Raw genomic sequence first — 25,771 nt, 5'->3', positions numbered from 1 at the left:
ATGAGAGAACACAACAAAAATTTTGTCTTCTGAGGAAACCTGAAAGAAATTATGGAGTGTGAAAATACTTGCTCAGGAGGTAGAGTTGAGTTACCATTTTATCAAGCACACTCTTGCACAGGTTAATAAGAGTTCCTGACACAGACTTAGCTAAAAAATAGAATCATAGAATCATTTAGGTTGGAAAAGACCTTTCAGACCATCAAGTCCAACTGTTAACCCACGACTGCCAAGTCCACCACTAAACTGTGTCCCTAAGTGCCACATCTACACCTTTTTTTAACATTTCCAGGGATGGTGACTCAATCACCATCCTGGGAAGCCTGTTCCAATGCTTGACCACCCTTTCAGTGAGAAAATATCCAATCTAAATCTCCCCTGGTGTAGCTAGAGGCTGTATCATTTTGTCTTGTTGCTTCTTATCTGGCAGAAGAGACCTACCCCATCTGCCTACAACCTCCTTTCAAGTAGCTGTAGAAAGCAATAAATTCCCCCTGAGCCTCTTTTTCTCCAGACTAAATGACACCAATTCCATCAGCTGCTCCTCATAAGACTTGTGCTCCAGATCCTTCACCAGCTTCATTGCCCTTCTCTGGACACACTCCAGCACCTCAACGTCCTTCCTGAAGTGAGGGGCCCAAACCTGAACACCATGTTCAAGGATGTTGTTGGCCTTCTTCTCTACCTGGGCACACTGCTGGATCATGTTTATCCAGCTGTCAACCAGCACCACCAGGTCCTTTATGGACATACAATCTATGTGCTATATGAACATAGAAATGTGGCTTTACTCATTTTCTGTCATATTCTGAAACAAAAGTAAGACTTCAACTAGTGTAAACAAATTATAATTTAATTTCATCCCTGTGACTGAAAATCAATTTTTAATTTCCATTTTTCAATGATGTATAGTATTTACGCATGTAAATAGTGCTAATGAACATTGCTAAACAGCCTTTCAATGCCTGGTTCACCTGTTCATCAGGGACACATATATTCTGTTTGAGGAAAGTAAAATATAGTTCATTTCTGTATTATCATTATTAGCATAGCAGTATGGGGTATATATTTTGAACCTGGACTAATAATTTCTGTTATGGCTTACATTCATTGTTTTCCAAAAGGTAAATTCAATCTGTTGATTTTAGAAACTTATGCACATGACCTGAGTAGAGAAGGATGCATACAAATTCAAAATACTCAGTATAGCACAGTGAAATCCTTCTCCTATTTCTAAATAGTCCAGTCAGAGGTCACCACTATGTTACAAACAAGGTTCCTGCAGAAGACTGCTGTGGCATTCAGAACAGGGTGTAGATAAACTATAAGGGTCCCTAAGAGATGATCTTATGGTTTATTCTTTTTAAATGAAAAAAACATAATTTTAGTAAAATTGCATAATATTTTTTAATCAGAAGGCCGTGTAACACGAATTAAAGTCCCATCCCCTGAATGAGGAATCAAATCTGCAGAAATAAATGTTCCATTGCTCTGATGATGTACTATTTAGCAACTTTGAAACAGCTAGCAGAAATAAGCTTTGGTGAGATAAACCTGTGAGATACCAAGGACATGTACGTTTCGTTAGTTTCAGGGCTTAGAATCAAGAACTTGCAAAACAGATATAAATTTCTTTTTAACAAATTAGATTTCCTAATTACTTGAGAGAAAATTCTTCATCTTAGTATTTTCAGATTCTGGTGATTCTTTTGGATGAATGCAGGTTTCTGTTTGAGGATGTTCCTGGAGACATCAAAGTTTGAAGAAAACGATTAATGTGGAGTTTATGCTGTGTGCTGTTGAATTCCTTTGCATTCCTGTAGGAGTTTATTGTGGTGTTACAGAAAGTAATTGTTTGGAAATTATTCAGATGGAATATCGGTAAATCTTCTGCACTTTGCTAGACAAATATTCTTTGAAGGTTACTTCTTGGCAGTGTAATGTTAAAAGCTAGAAAAATCTACCAATATAAGGCAGGGCCAGGAAAAGATATTGAGATACCGAGGAAAAGATATTGAGATACCAAGGAAAAGTTAATATTTATTACTTAGCCATGTAAATGTGCATGGTGTTTATAAAGTTTAAATTCATGCTCTCTGGGCTGGGAACTCCATACAACATTGAGTTTCCTATTGCTTAACATGATGTTAGGCATTGTTTAGTCTATAGATATGACCACATAGGTCAGGTAATACTAATATAAATGACAGCATGGCTGGACTAGACTCTTCTTGTCTTCTTATGCAACATTCTTAAACGTGGGAGAAATTAGTTTAACACATCAGGGAATTAAAAAAGTAAGTTTTCCAGCGCACAGTGGACTTTATGCACAGGTTGTTCAGAACCATACCAGTTCCTTGCAGTGTTAACCACAAATGAGCCTTATTTACAATCTAAAGGTTATAATTCAACTCCAATGTCAATGAGACCTTTATTTCTTTCACCAAAATATTGTGATTCCCTTGACATTTGAGTCAAGTATTTTCTCAGAGAAGCAGCAACTGTAAATACAGCATATCTCCTAACTTATGTATTCTAGCTGACTAATGTTTTTCCTCTCCTTTTACCATACAAACACGCAGCAAAGGTTGTACTGCCTTTTCAGTTAAGAGAGAGGCTTGCCATGGTTCTGCTATATTGACTTGCAGTAGGGATATTTTATAGGATAGAATCATTCAAGTTGGAACAGACCTTTAAGATCAAATCTAATGATTAACCCAGGACTGCCAAGTCTACCACTGAACCATGTCCCTAAGCACCACATCTAAATGTCTTTTAAACACCTCTAGGGATGGTGATTCCACCACCTCCCTGCTCGATCACACTTTCAGTGAGGAAGTTTTTCCTAATTTCCAGTATAAACCTGCCGTGGTGCAACTTGAGGCCATTTCTTCTCAACCTATCACTTATTACCTTGGAGAAGAGACCTGCCCCCACCTGACTACAGCCTCCTTTCAGGTAACTGTAGAAAGCCATAAAGTGCCTCACCCCCACCCCCCACCCTGAATTTTGTCTCCAGGCTAAACAACCCCAGTTCCCTCAGCTGCTCCTCACAAGCCTTGTGCTCCAGACCCTTCCCCAGCCCCTTGCCCTTCCCTGGACACGCTGCAGCCCCTCTACGTCCCTTCTGCAGTGAGGGGCCCAAACCTGAACACAGGGTTCGAGGTGCAGCCTCACCAGTGCCCAGTGCAGGGGGACAGTCCCTTCCCTTGCCCTGCTGGCCACACTGCTTCTGACACCAGCCAGGGTGCTGCTGGCCTCCTTGGCCACCTGGGCACCCTGCTGGCTCATGCCCAGCCGGCTGCCAACCAGCACCCCCAGGCCCTTTCCCACCAGGCCCTTTCCAGCCGCTCTGCCCCAGCCTGTAGCGCTGTGTGGGGCTGGTGTGACCAGGTGCAGGACCCGGCACTGAGCCCTGTTGAACCTCATCCAGCTGGCCTCAGCTCATCAATACAGCCCATCTAGATCTCTCTGAGCAGCCTTCCTAACATCAAACAGATCAACACTGCCACCCAACTTGGTCATCTGCAAACTTACTGAGGGCACACTCAATCCTTTTGTCCAGATTGTCAATAAAGATATTAAACAGGGCTGGCCCCAGCACTGAGCCCTTGGGAACACCGCTTGTGACCAGCCACCAGCTAAATGTAACTCCTTTCACCACCACTCTTCGGGCTCAGCCATCCAGTCAGCTTTTTACCCAGCATAGAGTACACCAAGGCATGAGCATCCAGTTTCCCCAGGAGGATGCTGTGGGAGATGGTGTCAAAGGCTTAGCTAAGGTCCAGGTAGACAACATCCACAGCCTTTCCCACATCCACTAGGCAGGTCATCTTGTCATAGGAGACCAGGTTCATCAAACAGGACCTGCTTTCCATAGACCTATGCTGGCTGGACCCAGTGCCTTGGTTGCCCTGCATGTGCTGTGTGATCTCGCTCAGGATGACCTGCTCCATAACTTTCCCTGGCACTGAGGTCAGGCTGGTTTTTGTTGTTGCCATTCTTGATTCCTATTGTGAAGAACTGTGATAGTTTTTGTTTCATTTCTTTTCATTTTGGCACAGAACTGAAATACACAAACCAGTTACTTTTATTAGCTTAAAACTGATCACTAATAGTTAAATTGAATACACTGTCATTCTTCATATGTAGTGCAGAAAAAATACTGTTAGAAAATATACCTATCCATATAGAGGCTGAAAGAGAATTCTACCATATCTGTTTCCCTCAAGTGTAACCAGTTTAGCAGTAAAGACTTTTTTGACATATCAAAACAGAGCATGATTTCTCAAAACTATTCCAGATCTTGGTCTTCCAAACCCAGGAAAGGTATCACCTGACAATAAATTCAATGTACATGTAGTTCAAGAACCTCAAAGTTATTATTAAAAGTAAATAGATTTGTTATTTATTAACTAAGGACAACAGAGAAAAGAATCTAGACCTAAGAAATCTGACATGATTTCTTTCTATCACAACTATACATTTTGAATAATTTTTGGGTTTTTATTTCCCAACTTGATATATATTTTGTTCTTATGAAAAAAACAGACTAACGAAGTGAAGATTGTATTTGAAAACATAATGTAGTATTTTAGGTGTTCATATTTATTCATGGAACTGACATTTTTTGAAGAGTTGTGATACTTAGCTTTCCAAATACATAAAACTTTTGCAATAGCCATGAGGAATCACAAGTATTGGAACTCAGAACCGTTTCTAGACCATGACTGTTTTGTCCAACCTTAGTGCAGTCCAGTGTAATTTTGATGCAGAAAAGAAAACATTATTTCAGGAATTTTATTTAAAGAGTTACAGCTGTTTGAGGATACTTAGGAGCTTAGAATGTCAAAACAAATCCTATGAGAGCTGAATTAGTCAGCAGAGGACAGGTTAAGAAGTCCAAGGTACATGATGAATACACAATTTGGTATGGTTCTGAAATTTCTTACATGGATTTTACACCTGGACACGTGCTGTCTACTTGTACATGTAGAATGTATTTTTAGGCAGTGAACACTTGATTTATCTTCCATGAGTTTTTAATATCCAAGTTATCTTACTCTGCTCCAGCTGTGAATACATCACATGCCACTTTTTTGATACATTTTTAGTAGTCACCTTGATGACAAGCATCTACTATATTCTTGTAAAATGAATGTTTTATAATGACCTAAACAACAGAAAATCACTGCACAGATTAAGATATTGTTGAATTAATCTTTTAATGTATGCTTTTTGAAGTTTTATGTAGCTTTTATACATACATTCGTACTTTGAAGAATGAAGCAGGAAGAAAGGGACACAATATTATTGTCAGTCAATATTCCATTGAAAAGAATCTGTATTGAAGCTTTTCTAACTGCAGAATCACTACCTTATTTTATACTATACAAATTTCACAAGGTAGCCCTGTGAAATCCAAGATAAGCATATGCACATATATGCTGCTTCTGTGACATATGAACTACAGCTGGAAGAATTTATTGAGTAAAAAATTGAGATAATGAGGAAATATGCATGAATTTTACCATACTGTGTTTAGTGAACTGGGGGACACTCACTAAAGCCATTAAAGATTATGTTGAGAATGTGTAAAGACTGAAAAGTCTGAAGTCTGAAGAAAAAAAAATATGGTTCCTATCTTTCAATAAAAGGGTAAACAGAAATTATGAAACTACAGATTAATCATTCCAAGTTCAGAACACAGAAAAATATGGGGGGATATTAAGAAAAAAATTGTAAATGCTTGAGAAAGATAACAACAGATGATCAGTGGCATATACAGATTCACCAGAACCATGGGCTTTCCAAAACTGCTGAAGTTTCTTAAAGTGTAGCAGGTCTGTTGGTAAGAAATGTCTTGACTTCAGTAAGATTTTTGTAGCTGTATCTTCCTTGGCATTTTTTTATACACCTTCAGAACGCTTGGCCTGTTTATATATATTGTCATATGTTTGATAACGTGCCTGGAAAATCACAAAAATGTCAAAAGATACACTGTATGGGTTACCTGTCCTGGCTGTGGAGCTATTCAGTATTTTATGAATGGCATGAGTGGTGTAATAGTAAAGATATGATTATTTAATTCTGTGCTGGGTTGAGCCTGGGTGGACATCAGGTGCCGACCGAGCCACTCTATCACTCTCCTCCTCATCTGGACAGGGAGAGAAAAATGCAATGACAGGCTTGTGGGTCAGGATAAGGACAGATCATTCACCAGTTACCATCATGGGCAAAACAGACTCAACTTGGTGAAATTAGTTTAATTTATTGCAAATCAAATCAGAGTAGGATAATGAGAAATAAACCCAAATTTTAAAACACCTTCCCCCCACCCCTCCTGTCTTCATAGGCTCAGCTTCAGTCTTGAGTTTCTCCACTTCCTTCCCAACAAGCAGTGCACAGGGGCAAGGAATAGAATTGTGGTCAGTTCATCACACCTTGTGTCTCTGGTCACACTCTTCTTCTGCTCTAGTGTGGGGTCCTACCCATGGGAGAAAGTCCTCCATGAACTTCTCCAATATGAGTCCTTCCCATGGACTTCAAAAACTTCTCCAGTGTGGGTCTTTTCCCATGTAGTACAGTCCCTGCAGGGTCACAAGTCCTACCAGCAAACCTGCTCCAGTGTGGGCTTCTCCTTCCACAGGGTTGCAGGTCCTGCCAAGAACCTGCTCCAGTGTGGGCTGCCCAGAGAGTCACAGTCTCCTTTGGGTGCATCCACCTGCTCCAGCATGCGGTCCTCCATGGGCCGCAGGTGTACAGCCTGCCTCACCATGGTCTTTATGGTACCTGATGCACCCCATCCTTATTCACCGACCTTGGTGTCTGAAGAGTTTGTTGTGACATATTCTCATGCCCTGCTTCCAGCTGTTGTTGTAGAGCAGATTTTTCCCTTTCTTGAATATGTTATCCCAGAGACACTACCACTGTCACTGATGGTCTCAGCCTTGGCCAGCAGCAGATTCATCTTGGAGTTGTCTGGCACTGGCTCTGTTGGTCACAGGGCAAGCTTCTAGCAGCTTCTTACAGAAACCACCCCTGTCGCCCTCTCACCACCAAACCTTGCCACAGAAAGCCAATACAAATTCACAGATAACAGTACAGATATGCTGGAGAACAGAATTTAAACATAAAGCAATCCTGAACAATTTGAGAACTAATCTGGAAAACCAGAATCAAATTCATGAAGCTATTCATAATGAATTCATTCAGAGTAACTTAATGAATTGCATAGTCTTAATGATTCATTAAGTTAACTACCTGGCACAGACTTAGGCAGGATCTGCAATAAGTAATTAGATAGTATGGAGAAAATGATTTAAAAACAGCAGTGGATCAGAAGTTGCATACCGGTAAGCCAGGCCAAGATGCTTCAGCAAAAGCATATATTATCCTGGGATGCTTTTGCAAGAACATATGTTGTTATGTAAAGAATTGCCTTCAGTGTACTCAGACAAGCCTCTGCTGGCACTCTGCTTGAATGGTGCTAAGATCTACATGACAACTGCAGAATAAAGCAGATAGACATAGAAGAGCTACAGAAAGCATGCAAAAAAATAATACATTAAGTACGTTTGTGTAGCTCTAAATAAAGCATGGAAGGTTCCTATATTTGCAAGAACAGTGAATTATTAGAATAAGTTGTCCTGGGAGGTTGTCAAGTCTCTGGCTCCAGGAATCTTTAAAAACAGGCTCGACAAATGTCTGTTAGGAATGACATTGATCTAGGTTTATTCAGCAAGATTAAGTAGGTGAAACACATGATCTCCTCAAGATTCTCTCCCATACTTGATTCTTTGACATAACAGTACCTTCTGCATGTCTTCTGAGAGCAAGATCGAAGCTTTGCTGGCATAACTATCAGAAGGCAAAATCTGAAGAGTCATGCAGCCAGAGTTAAATGCTAATAATGAAATTCCTCTGTCACTGTCTGTGCTGCTTTTAAAATATTGTATTGTGCTAGAATAAAAGAAAGAAAAATGCAATCAGTGGCAAATAAATAGTCCTAGCTGTGGGTGTGGATATTTAATGCTTCTTGTAGAAGTTTGGTTCCGTGTTCAGATCAGCTGTGGGTAACTTGGGTAATTTCACTGAGATCTTCACAGAAGTAACACATAACTAAAATTAAATGCTCAAGTGTCACTTAAAACGAACATCTTAAAATTTGAAGAATCAAAATTTATTCAGAGGCAACTTGTGAACACAATTTTTAAGACTGGAAGTCTTGAGACTGAATTTTGTCTACAGATGAGAAGTTCTTTTTCCCAAACTCCATTTGCAAGCACAGAGCTCATCACAAAACATACTCTTTTGATTATAATAATGAGAAATAGCTGTGAGCCAGATCTTGAAATCTCTTCTGCAGTCAATACAGCATCTGATTGAGTATAATTGGTAAAGGTTTCAAGATAATTGCAAGGTATGAAGGAGAAGCAGAATCAACTACCATATGTATTTTCAGAAAGAACAGAATATAAACTTGGATATCACAGAAGTTCAAAGAGGGTTTAAAATTATACTTCTGCTAGAATGCTCATTGGATATTCTGGGAATGTGAGCCAAGCACCAATCAGAAATTCATTACAACCAGCACCTTGTTCAGATTATCAGATCAAACTGAAGTTATATTGAAATTCAATGTGCTTAACAGTTGCACTAACACAAGTCTAAGAGGCTGTTATTAAAAAATAGTCTATTTCATTTCAGGGTGTTATAAAAACATTGTCAGCAATCACCTGAGTTTTTAAGTTTATGACTGATCAACCTTTTTAAAGTAGATCAAAGATTAATAACAAAGCTCATCAGAAGGCTAGATTCAGCCATTAAAACTGTAGCTAGATAATGGTAACAATTAGCAATTACATAGGGCATCATGTTTATCAGCTGTGATAAGGCAGAATGTTTTATGAACACCGTTAGTACTCAGATATTTTGCTTGGGAAACTGGAGAAATCACTGGACATGCTTAAAGCCATGTAAAAATAAACATTCACCAAACAGGTAATATAATCTGCAATTTCAGTCCCACCCTGGAACTCTCATGTTCCCACAAAACATGCAGCATAGATATACGTGGAATGCATATGCTCATAGTTCAGTATGCACTACCCTATGAATGTACCTTTCTTGTTTAAATTAAACAGCTCAATGGTTTGGAAAGCATTTCAGTAGACTTACTGTTGTACATTAGTCAGTGAGGTTTCACACCTAACAAGAAAGAACATGCACTATCTCATTTTTTTCAAGGACAGCACTATTGCCACTTCTCTTAGCACAGAAGAAAAAAACCCCACCAACATATTTCCTTTTGGGAATTTTATAAAGGAGCAAATAAACAGAAATTGTCCCTCTGAATAAGATGGGAATAACCTTTCTCATCATTTACAGTACATTAATAAACTGCAATGAATTATAATTAAAAAATTAAGTATTGTCTTCTAATTTCTTTCTAATGGACAGGTTAGAAGCCAAGCAACAGAAACAACTGATCAACCTGTTTGGCCAGTGAGCACTGGAAGGTTTTACCTTAATAATGTCTGCACATATACACAGGCATGCTTGCACACCCTCCCACATAGGCATCAAATGCATGGCCAGGTTCTATTTCCTGAGTTAAGCACTCAGAAATCAGAGTTAGATATACCTCTTTAAGGTCAGTTGGCTCACAAGATTGAAAACACTGGAGTACACAGTTTACACTGAATGGATTTGGTTTCAATTTTCACGTTTGTCTACAGATACTTTGTGGAATCCCAGGAACTGCTCTACTGAAAGCTAAAAAAAAAATTACATTTCAGATCATTCTTTTCATCTCTATGTTATTTTTGAAAACAAGCGAGAAAATCCATCTCTTTCCTATCCCTGAAAAATGTTTATTTTGAATCTGTTTCTCAGTTTTGGTGCAAAGGAGAGATGACATTGGATCTAGTGCCACTTTTTATGTCCCAGTGCATGTTATGTGGATCCTAGCTGCTTCTCTGGAAGGACACAAATCCCTTCTAGGCCGTGTGATACATCTGCTTATGCAGACATCTGCACAGTCTACTTTTAAAAGTTTAAAACTATTCTGGTGTTAATTCTCAGAGAGGACAAGAATAGCTAACATGCTGAAAAGATTCTCTTTATAGTTACAGTTTCTGTTCACTTGCCCATTCAAAAGTGATGGTGACTTCCCTAGAAATTCTGGGAAGAACAAAGAATCAGAGGAGTTCATTATTTTTCCAATAACCTCTTTTGAACTCTCCAGCTTCCCAGCAAGAGCTGAGTCACCATCTTGCTACACACTATACAAGTCAGTCATACCAAATCTACTCTCCTAACAATCTGACTTTTTTAATGGTATGTTGTTCCTAAACATGAACACAGACACTCACAAGGGTTTGATTAATTGAGAAAAGGCTATTAACATATATGTGATGTATCAAAACACCCTTCTTAAGCACAAAAAATACGCTATGAGCTTTGAAAGAGCAGTATAGTATCTTCAAACACACATTATTCATATCTTACATTGATAAACACATACATAACTGTAATTCCATAGCGATTTATAATTAAATTAACATCTGCTGCAAAAATTTGGAAGAGTTGAATCATTATTGACCAGCTTCAGTTTTTAATACTTCTTTAAAATCATAACTCAAGATAGCTTCTTGTTTATAAAAGAGTAATAGACAATAGGCCTGATATATTTGAAGACTAAAAGCTAGAGAAAGTGTTTGTTCAGATAAAGATATGGTGATCAATGGATTAAAAAACTGTTTCCCTCAGGTTTTTCTCATTATACTGAAGTACTTAAGTAAATATATATAAATTTTGAGGTAAGAAAGATCAATGTGCAAACACACAAAGGTGTTTGTCAGATTGCTCAAAGGGAATAAAAGGGTTTAAAAACTTTGATTTTGAGTGCTATTATCTGTCCTTCTATTCTAATTTCTGCCCTCAGTGCTTTCTTCCCTTGCTTCTCAGTCCTCTCTTCCTCCATGCTCCTCCCCCAAACTGAGGCACCAAGATGAGTTTCCACAAATAGTCAGATAGCCTCCTTCCTGTCGAAAGAGAGATTAAAAAGAATAAGTGTCTACACTTGTGCATGCTTGTTGTCCTGGGAACACGAGCATTGCCAATATATATAGGAATGAATGGAAAGACTGAGTGAATAACATTATGGGAAATATTAGTCTTCTCTTGTTGCACACATTTAAAAATGGATGACTTTTCCATTATTTCATAGCTGTACCTGAACAGCTTCTTGTCACCCCACGTCTTTAATGTTTGTCCAGGTTTTTTTTTCTATTTTCAGCAAAAAATAAGAGAAGCAGAAGCCACATGTTTGTTACTGGCAAACACTTCGGTCACTTACACATTAAGTGTAAGAAACAGCCAGGCCAGATGGCATGGTTTTTAAAGGTGCTGAGCTTGGAAGTAGTTTCCATTGACTTCAAAGAGACCTCCAGATATTTAGTTCACTTCACACATCTAGGTCAAGAGCCACACTCAACAGCTTGAGTATGGAGATTTGCATATTCACAGTATAGTCAATGAGACCTTGCAGCAATTATACAAGTCCCTCTCCTCCGGATGGCCAACAGTTGTAAGACCATCAGAGTACATGGATTTTCACACTGTAAGACAATAAACTCAGTGTTTATGTAACAGCCTAAGAGCAGGGAAATACATAACAGGGAAAAAATGTGCAGTTATATATCATTATGCTAACTGTACAGCAATCTGGAGAATACAATTCCATTTCAGTATATCATCCAGTGAGCACTTAGTTTCATCATAGCCTATGAATTTTATTTTCCACCCCAAATTATATGAATTTTGGCAGAAAAAGAGGCATTAACTTCCACCTCTAACTGTCAGAATTTGTTTTTTTAAAAAATCAAATCATTTCCTTCTACAATAAGTCACAAGGGACAAATCTGGAAACACACAAGGCCAAGTCTGAGTTAACTTACACCCTTTTCAACCCCATTAATTTCAGTGGTATTGGCCCGGGTAGTGAGTTAACTTGGAATTTGGGTCATGGAAAGAACTCTGTTTCCAACATGCTTTCCCTTTTTATTTTTAATATGTATTTTACAGCAGTTTTGGACAATATTTCTTTATCTAAGAAATATTTGAAAGGTACAATTTAATTAAGGACATAAAACAGAAATTACCCGATTCATTTTATTTAGATCCTCGGATTCAAAATAATATACATATCTCTAAACATGAGCCAACATTCTCTTTCAAAAATGCCTTTATTAAGTTGCACTACATTAACAAGAGGCCACAAGCAGGAATACTCTCAGACTCAGAAACAGGCTCAGATATGACTTGTTGAGGCACTCTCAAATGCAAAGTTTTCTCTCTGTGGCAAGCACATGGAGTGAATCCAGCTCCCAATTGAAACCAGGAAGCATGGTGGAAAGCACATACCCAAATTTTCACAAACACCCCTTGACTAAGATGCATAAGCTAACTGCCTGTCTCTCTGTGCTGTTCACATGTGCAGTTTTGATAGAATTCCCCAGGAACCACACGTGCCATTTAAACACCATGACATCTGTCTTGTCCTTTAGTTTCTTTGCTGTACGCTGGAGCTGAGGAAGCAACAGCAACAGCCTGAGACAGCATTGTTCCCAGCAGAACGAGACTTATAACAAAGTATATTATGAATTGTTTTTCACTGCTACTTATAGTAGTATTATTATATAGAACAACAACAAAATTTGTTTTAGTGGGGAGATTTTATGATTATCTCTCAGATTTCAGTAGTGTTTGAAGAACCTCTTTCTGTTTTCACTAATGTATTAATTTCTCTACAAAGTAACCCTTCATCAAACTGAGCTGAAATTCCAACACTCACCTGGTCTTTCAATTTCTCCTCTCCAAAAGTTAATTGAGCTACAGACATAAATTGGTAAAATAATCCTATAGAAACTGAAGAGAATAAGGTCTAAGAAGATTTGTGCAGCTGTTTGCTTTTTTATTTATTAGCAACCTAAGAGATCTTTAAACCTACAACGAACTGTTCTTAACAGTTGCAAAAAGGGACTTTTCAATCCATTGTGGCAGTTACAGTTTAGTTTCTTCTCCTGCTTCCTTGGAGTTGGGCCTACTGTAACTGAGTAAACAGAGTCCCTTCCCCTTTCCCTGAGGGTTTCTCTGAGTTCACAACCCTACTGCGTTCTCTACTGAGCACACTCTTTGGTTTAATCTTTTTACTGTCTCCAGTGGTTTGATGGTTGTGTTGAGAATTTCATTAATGATATATCCCCTAAAAAATACCTACACAAATGACTTTATAATATCATTGAAATTAGCTGAGAGCTAGTAGCATTAGTAGATCAAATGTGGGAATAACTGAAAATACATTTGAGACCTAGGCTTTAGGACTGTTTAAGTCATCTTAGTTACTCAGGACAGAGGTTCTTAAACATTCACTTCTTCCATGTAATTTAATTAGGCACATGTAGTACTTCTTACAGAAGTTTTTCACAGATACCAGATCTTTGCTCATGATTGCATATACCTCAACAAGTGTGTGAAGAAAGGTACTGTACATTGTACATTTCAAATTATTAGGAGAAACATGCTGTTTCAAACTTCTAATTTGCATCTGCTTCCTGTAGAAATATTTAATATCACCCAGATGACACGATTTTGAGAAACAGGTATTCAATTCTGTTTCTGAAAATTAACCAGGTATGAAAAGATATGTAAAAACTGCAAATCTTTGTCAATGCTTAAAAATATGACAAGGAGTCTCTTTTTTTTTTTTTTTTTTTTTAGTTTAGGACTTACTGGGTTCATAGCTACTCATTAGAAAAGATCTCTTCCTAATTATTTACTTCTTTTCATGTCATCAAAGTGTCTGAATATTTTTCAGAGTTCATAGAACCTATCATCTAGACTTTTCTACAGTGCTAGATTTAACCAGCCTAAAAAATAGTTTGTTCTATTAGAAAATCTTGAGGTTTTTTTTTTTTTTCTCTTTTAGATGTCTTACATGAAGAAAGACCAAAGGAAAAAAAAAATGTTAGGTGGATGCTGGGCTGAGTAACACAATTTTACCTGAGAAGAATGAGTATGCTGAACAGTCAGAAAATTGTGTAAAAAGTTGTTTGAATATGCTTTTAATTTTAACAGTGCATTAGTAACAAATCTTGCTGGGAAAAGAGATTGTTGTTATTAACCTTAGGCTTGTATAGGAGACTAAGGGAAAACTTCCCTGAAAAGTAGCTTGAGCAAGAGGTCCCATGCTGCATTTTCTTCATATATGAGACACATCATCATTTTAAAGTGTAACGTCAGTAAAAGAAAATTGGATCTATGTCATAAGGTACACCTACACATTTTCAAATTTTCAAAACAAACATGTAATCAAAATAATCAGAATAGAAGTTCCATACCAGTTCACTGGTAACCGTGTTGCTGCTCAGTACTGTGGAAAGATAATCCATTACCTCTCAGATTAGACAACCTGGCTGCAGCACCATGGGATTTCTCAGTGATCTTCAATTTGTACTCCATCAGGAGTCATCTGTCAGCAAGTCTTTTATGACAATGAATTAGAGTAACACCTTTGTGCCAATAAAAGACATACTGGGTTTGAGATGCAAAGACTTGTCTGGGGTGAGAAAAGTAATTCAGACAAACCCATGTGTAGGGAAAAACAGTCTGGTGTAACAAGCCCACACAAGGTCCCACAGTGCATTTAAAACCTCACTTGAATAAAATTTTGATGTGCATTCATCGTGCAGTTGGGGTAGGAATGTATCTGTTATGGTCAAAAGCAAAGTGCAGAGAAGTCAAAGGCCCACTGTCGTGGTTTAACCCCAGCTGGCAACCAAGCAGCACACAGCTGCTTGCTCACTCCCCCCATCACCCCCAGAGGGATGGGGAGGAGAATCGGAAAGGAATGTAAAACTTGAGGGTTAAGACAAGAGCAATTTAATAGGTAAAGCAAAATCCGCGCACGCAAGCAAAGCAAAGCAAGGAATTCATTCACCACTTCCCATGGGCAGGCGGGTGCTCAGCCATCCCCAGGAAAGCCGGGCTCCATCACACATAACGGTTACTTGGGAAGACAAACGCCATAATGCCAAATGCCACACACACACACACACCACCCACACCCACCCCGCTTCTTCTTCCCCCAGTTTATATACTCAGCATGACGTCCCATGGTATGGAATGTCCATTTGGCTAGTTTAGGTCAGCTGTCCTGGCTGTGTCCCCTCCCAGTCTCTTGTGCCCCTCCAACCCTTTCGCTGGCAGGGCCCGAGAAACTGAAAAGTCGACTTTTCATAGTAGTATAAACTATGCGTTTAAACATAGTATAAACATCACCCAGCAACAACCAAAACCATTCATGCGTTATCAACATTGTTCTCACATCAGAGCCAAACTCCAGCACTCTACTAGCTACTAAGAAGAAAGTTAACTTCATCCGAGCTGAAACCAGGACATCCACACAAAGCAAATGAAAATAAACCAAAAGAAACAAGACTTCTTCTTTCCCTTTCCAGTCTTCCTCCCTTGACATTTCTGAACAGCCATGACAGTTTGGGGAACATGGCTTTAAAGGACATTATTTTAAGCTCAGTAAAAATGTAAAAACAGTTTCGTAAAACCAATTAATGATGCAGTAAATGGGCTAAAGAAAACAGCAATATACATAGGACATTGCATATTTGTGCACTAGCATAATATAAAAGTCTATTGTATAGTCTATAGTATTTAATATACTACACAGTATAAAATGTATGCAAGAGATGATTATCTGAATGAAGAATGAATAAAGGTAAAAATGAAGAGGTATATTTAAAAAAAAAAAAAGTATGGATTATTCTAAAGCAACATTAAGAGTCGAATTATTTATTGGGATAAAATTTTACATAGCATATCTAAGTTCCATAAGAAAGTTTCGAGAAGATTTTGAGTATCTACAGGTGAGAAACTCTATAAATATATCAAAAAAAAAAAAGGGGGGAAACAAACACATCCGAGATGCCATATCCATCTTTCATTATCTTCCTTAATAGTGTAAGATATCTCAAGGTACATAAGGTAATTACACATGACCTGCAAGAGGTGTCCAAAAAGACTGTAGAATCTCCTCAGAGATATTTGACAGTACATCCTGAGTGACCTGGACATGTTTTAAGTTATATTTGACTTGAACACAGATCTTGATCAGCTAAAAGGTTGGGTTGAAACAGTTGTAGTACATGGGGTAACATCTGGCTAGCCACTAGGGACTAGCGTGTTCCCCAGGGCTCAATTTTATGGTCAGTCATCTTCAATGTTTTCGTCAATGACCTGGACACAGCAGCTGAGTGCACAATAAGTAAGGTTGTTGATGATAATAGATTAGGAAGACCCATTGGTTGCCTTGAGGGCAGTGACATCTTACAGAGAGATCTTGAAAGATTAGGGCACTGGGCAATCATCAGCTGTATGGCTTTTAACAAAGATAAATGCTGGATTCTGCACCTGCAGTGAGGTAATCCTTGATGTCATATAGACTGAGAGATGCGAGGCCAGAGTACAGCCCTACAGAAAGGGATCTGGAGGTTTTGGTTGATGACAAGCTCAATATGAGTCAACAGTAGGCCCTGGCAGCTACAAAGCCCAGCCATACCCTGGTGTGAATTAAGTACAGTTAGCTAACTGGTCAAGAGAAGTGATTGTCCCATTATACTCAGCAGTGGTAAGGCCCCACCTCGAGTGCTGTGTAGTCTTGGACTCCACAATATGAGAAAGATATAGAAATAGGAGAATGTGTCCAAAGGAGGACAAAAAAGATGGTGACGGGACTAGAGGGCATGACTTATGAGGAGCAGCTGAGGATAGTACGTTTGTACAATTTAGAGAAGAAGAGGCTGAGGAGTTACTTCATTGCTGACTCAACTTCCTCATGAGGATAAGCAGAGAGGGAGGTGCTGATCTCCTCTCTGCTGTCTGGTGATAGGGCATGACGAAACAGCTTGAAGTGTTGCCAAGGAAAGTTTAGATCAGATATTTGCAAAAAGTTCATTGAACAAGTGGTCAGGCACTGGAAGAAGCTCACCAGGGACGTGGTCATGGCCCCAAGCCTGTCAGTGTTCAAGAAACATTTGGGCAATTCTTTTAGATATATGGTTTACCTTTTAGGTTGCCCTGTGCAGAGTCAGGAATTGGACTTGATGATTCTCATGGGTCCCTTCCAGCTCAGGGCCTTCTGTGATTCTACGGTTCTATGATTTTGTTCTTTTTTCAAGCTGCTATTTCACAGTGTTTGCCTGTGGAATATTTTGATTCATCTCAGCCTCCCACCTTCACTGCTTTCTGATGTGATAAATCCTATTTACTCTAACCAAGACTAAATTAACTTGAGAACATGTGGCTCAGGTTCTTCTTGTTCAATCTCCAGAGGTTATCAAATAATATTCCCTCGCTTGCATAACACTAAATACAAACCTGAGACCTATCTGAAAAGTGCTGGTATTAAATAATAGCTCTACATTTTGCAAAGGGAAGATGAAGTGTTGGTTCCCAGAAAGGCATTTCACCCCGTCACTGTTACACACAAACAGAAAACAGCTTCCATCATTAAATCTCCACCTCCTCACTTGGCTGCAGGGAGCAGGCTTACCCTGAAGGCCAGGTGCAAATCCTGGCTCCCACAGACTCTGTCTGACCTTCAGACACACATGTTGTTTAAACAAGGCGCTGTCATGAAGCCAAATCTGCAGCCAGACCACACCAGCTCCATCCTTCCTCCCCACAGAGCGGCTTTCCAGAGGCAGAGCTGAGCTTCTGCATGCCATTGTTGGGTTCAAGTCGGGAGCCTGCCACTGGAGTCAGATAAGGAAATGCAGAGCTTGGCTTTGGGCAGCTCAGCCTCTCCTCTTTCCTAAAGCCTCCTCAGTCATGCAAATACCTAGAGGGAGTTTGGCTCAGTGAGTCTCTGGTTCCCAGGGACAGATTGGGTGTCTGTTCAAACAGAAAAGATAAAAACAACCTGACGTTCACTCTTGACTGCTGGACTGTGCACCTGTTCTGACTGACGGATACATAAAACAAGCATTTCAGGGTGCACTCCAGGAAGTATTCTGCAGCCCTGCCATCAGGGTTTACACAGGGATGTAAAAGCCATGCCAGGGCTCATGACTTGGGTTGTATCACAAGTTTAACACCCCTCCAATTCTGCTCTCTTTCATCCCTTTCTACAATGTCACTGGTCCAACAGCAGGAGTAGAAGTGTCACTTGCTTAGCATAATCTATAAGCTTTATCAGGAAAGTGAGTTTTGTAAGGTAAAGTTTTCTCAATTTGAGGTTCACACAGAATTCAGGTATCTTGTTTCTTGTGCATCTTGTTATTGATGCTGAAAACATCTGAAAAGCTTCTGCCTGCTCATGCAGATGTGATGCTGGTCATACCCCTATGACTATATGTACTTATGTATATGTAAATGCTTCATTAATAACTAAGATGTCAATATATGGGGCTCAAGCAGTATTCCTGCCTTTTATAGGACACATGTATGTTAGGGCTTGCACTACTAACAGCCCCTTGGAAAAATACTTTTCAAGAAATACTGCACAATGAGACAGCTGCTGTATTTCATAGAATGCTGAAGAGATCACCATGCTACACTACACATAGTACATAGTCCTTTACACTTGTAAAAGTTTGTGGGATTTTCAAGAAGAAAGGAACTACAAAAATAAAACTCAGAACTTTGAGCATAATACGATCCCTTCAGAAAAAGCTATAACAATTCAAATTGATTTTATCCTTTAGCTGGATCTTACCTTCCTTCATTTGAATCACTGTAACATATATTCTGAATGCTCATAGTCTGCTCCCATGTAAAATAGCCCAGGTTAACCTGAACCAGGCTGTCACAAAGAAAAATATCCCTTTGTTTAGGCTGGAGGTTCAGAATATGAAGACGGAATTTTCCAGTCATTTGTACAAAACCATATATAATTACTGAGGAAAAATGGTTTTCATCCTTGTGGGTAAATTTATGTCACCTTAAGTATACACTAGGGCCCCATTAGTAAAAAAAAATAAAAATATGGAGAATTGAAAGGAGGGTTTGAAATTGCTTTCAATAAAATAAAGCCTACTGAAGAGTCACCATCAGCTAATACATTATAATCATGTTACTACGTGCCTAAGATAACGGTATTTAGATAATTTCCATTCTTCATGTTATTTTAGTTAGATTTTAAATCATTCTACATCACTCTTTCAGCCAAATTCTATGTCAACATCCACATTAATGTGTATTGTATATGCACCTTATATTTTTACAGTTACTAGCAGGATCCAGCTACATTGTCAGCTCCGTAAGAAAACATTTAGACATTCAGTTCATATTCTTTCATTGCACTATATGAGTTAACTGGAGGAGTGTAAATATAGTTAAAATATAACTGAGTGTACATAAGTTGAATGGTTTTACAGTGTGAGTTAAAAGAAAATCTTTGTTAGGGGTAAGCCTTAACAACCTCACAGAAATTATATCCTGTATTTTGTGAAATATATAATACTTAGCAAAATGCTATAATCAGAAACTTAGATATCACAATAGGAAAGAGTGATGTAAACATTTGATATGTGGAGACTATGATCACCTTCTGTCTTGCATCAGAAAGATGTGTACTTAATAGCTTTAACATAAATACTAGCATGTTACAATTTTTTTTATTAAAGCCTTCCTTAAAGGGTTAGATATGTAAACCCACTTACAATTACCTCTAAAGGTTTTAAGCTAGGATATCAATCCAAAGTTCAACATGAATCAGGCAGTGTTGAAACGCAGTGGATATTAATCTAACATAGAAGATCAGGAAACCTGAAAATATTATTTGGGTTCAAAAATGTTCAGATTTTTAAATTTTATGCTTCTAAACTAATAAAGCTTTTCTTCTTCCCCAAGACTGTTATGCATGTGTTTCTAAGAACACGTTTTGCTTGTCTTAGGATGGTGATGTCAGGACTCAGGCCAGGGCCTTATTAGTGAACCCATCATTTCTCTGCTGCCCAAATCCCCTTAGCAATTAACTCTGTCTTTCATAAGACATCCTGGAGAACCTCCTGAGGCTGTTTTCCCTCCTCTCTTTCTCACAGATAAGCCTGTTCTGCAAAGGCATCTGAAATTTTGACTGAAGAAATGCCAGATGAAAACAAGGGCAAAAGTGCTGTGCAGAGCACGTCCAGTGCATGTGATGCTCCTGGATGTGCTGCACCAGCCTGTACAAACACGCAGTGCATGGGCATGTGCATCCTCCACAGTATAGCGCATCTGACACATCCTGGATGCACTGGGCTCACTGAGACTGTGCAAAGGAAGACTGTCCCTCCCGTGCCACCCATCCAGCATGCCCTGAAGACAACGTGGTTATCCTGCACACACAGTGAACTCCATAACACTGACCTTGTAAGTTACAGGGAAAGCAATTACACAGGTCATCTTTGTATGTCTATTGGTCATTTGACCAGGCTTCCTAAAGTTACAGCAGCCAGTTTGAGCTATTGCTTTCGCTAGCTGAAATCCAAACATTCTGGAAAATTTCCTCTTTTTTGACAAAAAAAAACATTTCCATTGCCTCCTAAACCCCAGATGATTACTACATGCTTAGTGCATGTAGGGCGTTCTTACTGTTAGAACAACGTCTCATCAATCTCTGTAAGCAGCTTTTAATCTATTTCTACTTTCTCTGCTCTTACTCTAATGAAAATAAATGTTGTATAACATTTGCCTTTTGTCTTGCTCTCCACCTTTGCTAAAGTAAAACCCAAGCTCTTAATTTTTTTCAAACTCAGAATGAACTTCCACTCCTGTAATATCTGAATGTGCCTAAATCAAGCACAGGCAGTCTAACACGCAATGCACATGCACATGCACGTGTGCAGACACACACAGCTTTTATCTTGAGGTAGAGGCTGCTTGATGAAATGAATTACAGATCATGACTCTCTTAGTGAGTACCAGTCAAAGAACATTTGGCACTGATGCACACAGGGCTTAATGATGTAGGTATTTTCCAGGAATAATGTGTGGAAGCTTGCCCGTGACAAGTTCTTTCTATGCTTATAATAGAATTCGATTCCTCAGGACTGCACATCTGAGTTTTCTCATTAGTTGAAGTTTCATTCTTTAAGTGGTTCTTTCTTAAACCTCAATGCTGTTTCAGGTACCACTGTTGCCAAAACAGCTGTGGTTATTACAGAGGACTGCAATAGAACTTCACATTTTTTATTGCCAACTGGAAGAAATTTTGTGGTATCTTTACATGTAACATTAAAATGATATTTTCTTCCTAACAGCATCCTAGGGTGCATAAGCCGTGCATAATAAAGTCACAACAAATGTCAAAAAATCCCAATCCATTGCAGGGCCCTGGTTAGAATTCTGTGATCAGTTTTAGGCCCTCTGCTTTGAAAAAAAAAAAAAAAACAAAACCAAAAACAAAACCAAAAAAACCCATGTGAAACTACATATGAATAGATAGATAAATTTATACCCATATATTTACACACACACACACATATACATTTTATATGTGTGTATGTATATATAACTTTCACCCATGATGAAAGTCTAAAGAACAAGGTGAAGAAAGAACAGAAAAGGGCTACTATTTTTATTATCCGAGTACTAAAAATCAAGACTAACTCTAGGGAGACCAATTTTTCTTACAGTAAATATAATGCAGCACTGGAAGACACTGCAACTGGTGATTGTAGACGTCTTCTAGATTCACTGGTTGAAAATCTTGAAGGAATGAAAAACATCTCACTGAACTCCCTTGAGCTGGAGAATGGACTAGAACCTTATCTTTTAAATTATTTTATGAAAAAACTGTTAAAGACAACTGTTCCACCAAGAAGATGGAAGTTTCTGAAGTTATTTTTAACTATTTCAATTATTCTTTTTACATCTTTTATTTTCTTACAAATTTTAATTTTTAATTTATTTTTTATTTAATTTATTATTAACTACAATAGATTGTAAGAATTTATTAGCCAAAGAAAGCAATGTGGTCTCATCCTCTGGAGTCCATCAAATGTGGAAGAGCAAATTATATGAATATATTAGCTGTTATTCTTTTCTTTTCAGGCATATCTCTGCAATCCAAAAAAAAAAATAATGCCATTATCTCCAAGATTCAGCAGAATGCTTTTGCTTTGCCACTAGTACAATCACACAAAGTATGTTACTCTTAGTGCAACCTATTTTTTTCTGCATCAGTGAAATCAGGAAGCCCTTGCTTAGCGTATGAAAGAAAAAAGAGACTATCTGTAACATGGAGTGAATTTGTCATTTCCAGAAAAGTGTGCTATACTACCAAAGATCCAAGCAAAGTCCTAGAAGCTGAAGGTGCTGTTTTGTTTTTATTTCTCCTGAGAATTTGTGATTTCATGTTCACTGAAATGTTCCAGGATCATGTATCTCCTTCTTTCAAATAAACTTAAAAAAATATATGCACACTTCACCACTATTCATAATCAGGTCTCCAAAGGTTTTTTTGTCTTTTTGTTTTACTTATGAGCATTGAAAATCTGTAACTACAGAGTTTAATTCTCTGCAGCAGTAGGAGAAAGCCATCTGGCTAGGTTTCTACCTAGTAGAATGTACATATTTACTAGTTTGCTACCTTGGGGATTGTGCTGAATAAAAGGACGACACCAAAACTACTGAAGATAAACACCTATTCCACCTACAAGGCATTCATATTAATATTTTCTGGTTCTGTTGGTATTTAGCTAATTTGTTTTCCTGCATCCCTTTCTGATTTCATGACAGCAGTTTTGAATTACTTCTGAAAAATTGATGGATTTTTTTAGAGAAATAGTATTTCACAGCTGGTTTTGCTTCCAATCATATTGAATAAGTCTGAAGTTACTATCCCCTCAAAGTATTGGAAGGTGTTCTTTATTAATTTGGCTTATAAAACAGATGACCTTAACTATAACTAACCCTTTTGGAGTCAGTCTTACATAAGTTTCCATAATGTCTTACAGAGATTATTTTTTCTTTCTCAAAAACTTTTTCTGATTTTTTTTTCTTTATTTGAGGGACAAATCTTTAACCAGTATCTATCAAATTAAAATATGGTGTATCTTTCACATCAGCACTTCTTTTGGTTTACACAAACAAAACATTTTATTGAAATCTGCAGTATGTCTAGTGATCTCTTGCTACTCCGATAAGCATCCCCCATCCTTTTGGATATGACAAGGGAATGCAACATACATTCTGAGGCTTTGAAGAATATCCTGTTGATCATCACTGTGGATTATCACACCTGAGAATAGTAATGTGGTACTAGGGGTATGGCTTAGGAGGGTGCACAGAAGAGTGCATGAACAGACAGAGTTTCTTTACAGTATAATTCACAGTGCCACTTAGACGATATGTTGATTTGTTGCTGCTGTGTTGGCTTTCACTACACCAACTTTTCCTGCCAAATACACAACTTGTGTTGAAAAGGTTCTAGCATTGCTTCATCCTGATGCTCTTTTACTGAAGATCTGCAGTTAGAAGTTCAACACAAACAGTTTTAATTAAGTGTGCCTTTAGAATGTTCCTGAAGAGCATTTTGGGCAACCATGCTTCCTCCTTCTGCACTCCAGTTCTTCCTACCAGAGCAGCTGGGTGCTTTTTATCAGCTCCTTGATGTACTCTAAACCTTTGCCACTGATGGGAATGTCTTGTCATATTATTAAGAACAGTATGTAAAACTTCTCCTCTGACAGAGGCTGGAAAGTTATTATGTATATTGCACTGAAAGGGGATGATCAGGAAATCTGGTAGGGATTACAAAGTTAATTGTTTTTTCTAGCACTTCCCTCACTGAAGGTGATCAGCAGAATCAGCCATCAATCAGGAAAACACCAACAGATGTTCCTGTCTTGCATACAGCGACTAATTTCTGGGTCACCAATATGAAGATAAGTTCCTGTGTTGATGAGCAGTGATGCAAGCCTGTTCCTTTCCTTCTCATACTCACTACAGCTTTTCACTGAAAAAATGCTACAGCAGCAGCATGCACTGGACATGACAGCAACATATTTCCCTTTGCTTCCATAAGATTAGTACATAAACTCATGGAAGTTGAACCTAGGCATGCCACACTGCAATGAATGTGCATTCAAAAATGATGTTTTCCAGTAAGCCTGCCACCTCCCAAACCCAGTCCATCAGCCCTGTCTAGTCCAGTGATATTCACCGACCCAGAAAAAATCTTAATCATACACCATGTAAAAGCAGCAATCCTATCTAGTTTGACTGACATTTGAGTACACAGCAATAAACCTGCCTTTGTTCCTCAAGTTCTGACTTCTGACCCTTGCATCATCTCTGTTCCTTCTGCCTAGACCTGTTAGCCAGCATAGTGCACTGAATTTTATTCAAAGCAACTCTGCCATCAATCTAAACTCAATGATGCTAGGCAGCACCTGACTTTATCCAGGAGACCAGTCATGAATACAGCTCTAACCCTAACTCAGTAAGAGAAGTTGGATAAGGCAATAAATACAGTTCACTGACTACTGCTAGACTAAACTCATTCCTTAACCTCAGTCTCAACAAGAGCTCTAATGGTATATGACAGGTCCTGATTATAACAACATAAACCGGTCAGGTTCAACTCTAAGGAGTCCATGTGTCCTTTCTTGATTGGCAGTATTGCTAGTTCATTGTCTTCTGCTAACCTGAATCCTAAGCTTCTTAACAGCTTTAACATTGGTTGACTGGGTATCCCAGACCTGCTCCATGTAAAAAGAAAAAAAAAAAAAAAAAAAAAAAACAACAAAAAAACAAAAAAAAAAAAAAAAAAAAAAAAACAAAAAAAAAAAAAAAAAACCGAAAAAAAACCCACCAGAATCATTGCCATGGCTATATCCAATACACATTTTTTGTCTCTGCCTTTGTACTAATCTTCCCTACGTGACACCAGACTTGATTGAGCTCTATAGCCTTCGTTAGATCTAGTAATAAACCTACTTACTCATAAGATCTGGACCAAACATAATCTTATTCCCAGCACTAGGCTTAAAGCTACTGAAGAACACTCTCCATATCTTTAAGTTAAACTTAGGCATCCAGATTCTCTCTAGACAGTCCCTTACTGTCACCTTTATGAAAGAAGCTTACCTCTTTCTTCTCCTTCTCTGTTCTTAGGTTTGTGTGATTCAGCTACCAGCAGGAAAAGGAATGGTAAGAGGAGGCATATCTGCAGTGAAAAACAAAAGCTCTCTGTTCATTCTTTGCCAATGTAAACCTCTATGTCTTATACCTCTGAACAGACAGTGTTACCAGCACATGACCAGAAATATCCACAGGGAAATAAACCATCAAGATTTATCAAGTTTCTATGGCAGCAAGTTCCAAAATTACAGTAATTCAATGTGATAGTTTTATCCAAACCCTAACGCAGACTCTATTCTTATCCTGAATACACTTCTGGGCTGTACAACAGCTAAACTTGAAAATGAATCATTGCCATTCTAAGCCCACTTTGGGATTTGATTATTAGTGGGACTCTTAGAATCCATTATCTTCAAACTCATGAAATCTTAACAATAGATTAGTCAAAGTGCAGCAAAACCCAACAGAAGCCCAACTTATGGTCTCATTTAGAGCCTTAATAACTAGCATTCTTAATACAATTGGTACAAGGTCAACAGCACTCTCACTATTGTTCCATGTGGTCTGTTTTACTGAGCCCTAAACACAAAGCCAGCTCTAACCCTGTGACCACAACTACTGT

The 25,771-nt window shown here is 38.4% G+C and overlaps 1 long non-coding RNA gene across 1 annotated transcript in view; it reads right to left on the bottom strand.

Annotated features, from left to right (window-relative positions):
- The window catches only part of LOC308056501, a 106,579-nt gene extending 85,116 nt beyond the window's left edge, over positions 1 to 21,463 (bottom strand). Inside the window, exon 1 of the long non-coding RNA XR_013924859.1 lies at positions 2,784 to 21,463. This is a non-coding gene — a long non-coding RNA (uncharacterized lncRNA). The remainder of the gene's footprint in view (positions 1 to 2,783) is intronic.
- Positions 21,464 to 25,771: the final 4,308 nt, after the last annotated feature.

The sequence above is a fragment of the Falco punctatus genome (genome assembly GCF_963210335.1).
Source record: "Falco punctatus genome assembly, chromosome: Z".
Classification (NCBI taxonomy): Eukaryota; Metazoa; Chordata; class Aves; order Falconiformes; family Falconidae; genus Falco; species Falco punctatus.
Note: the sequence above shows the minus strand (reverse complement) of the source record. Positions and strands in the feature narration are given on the sequence as shown.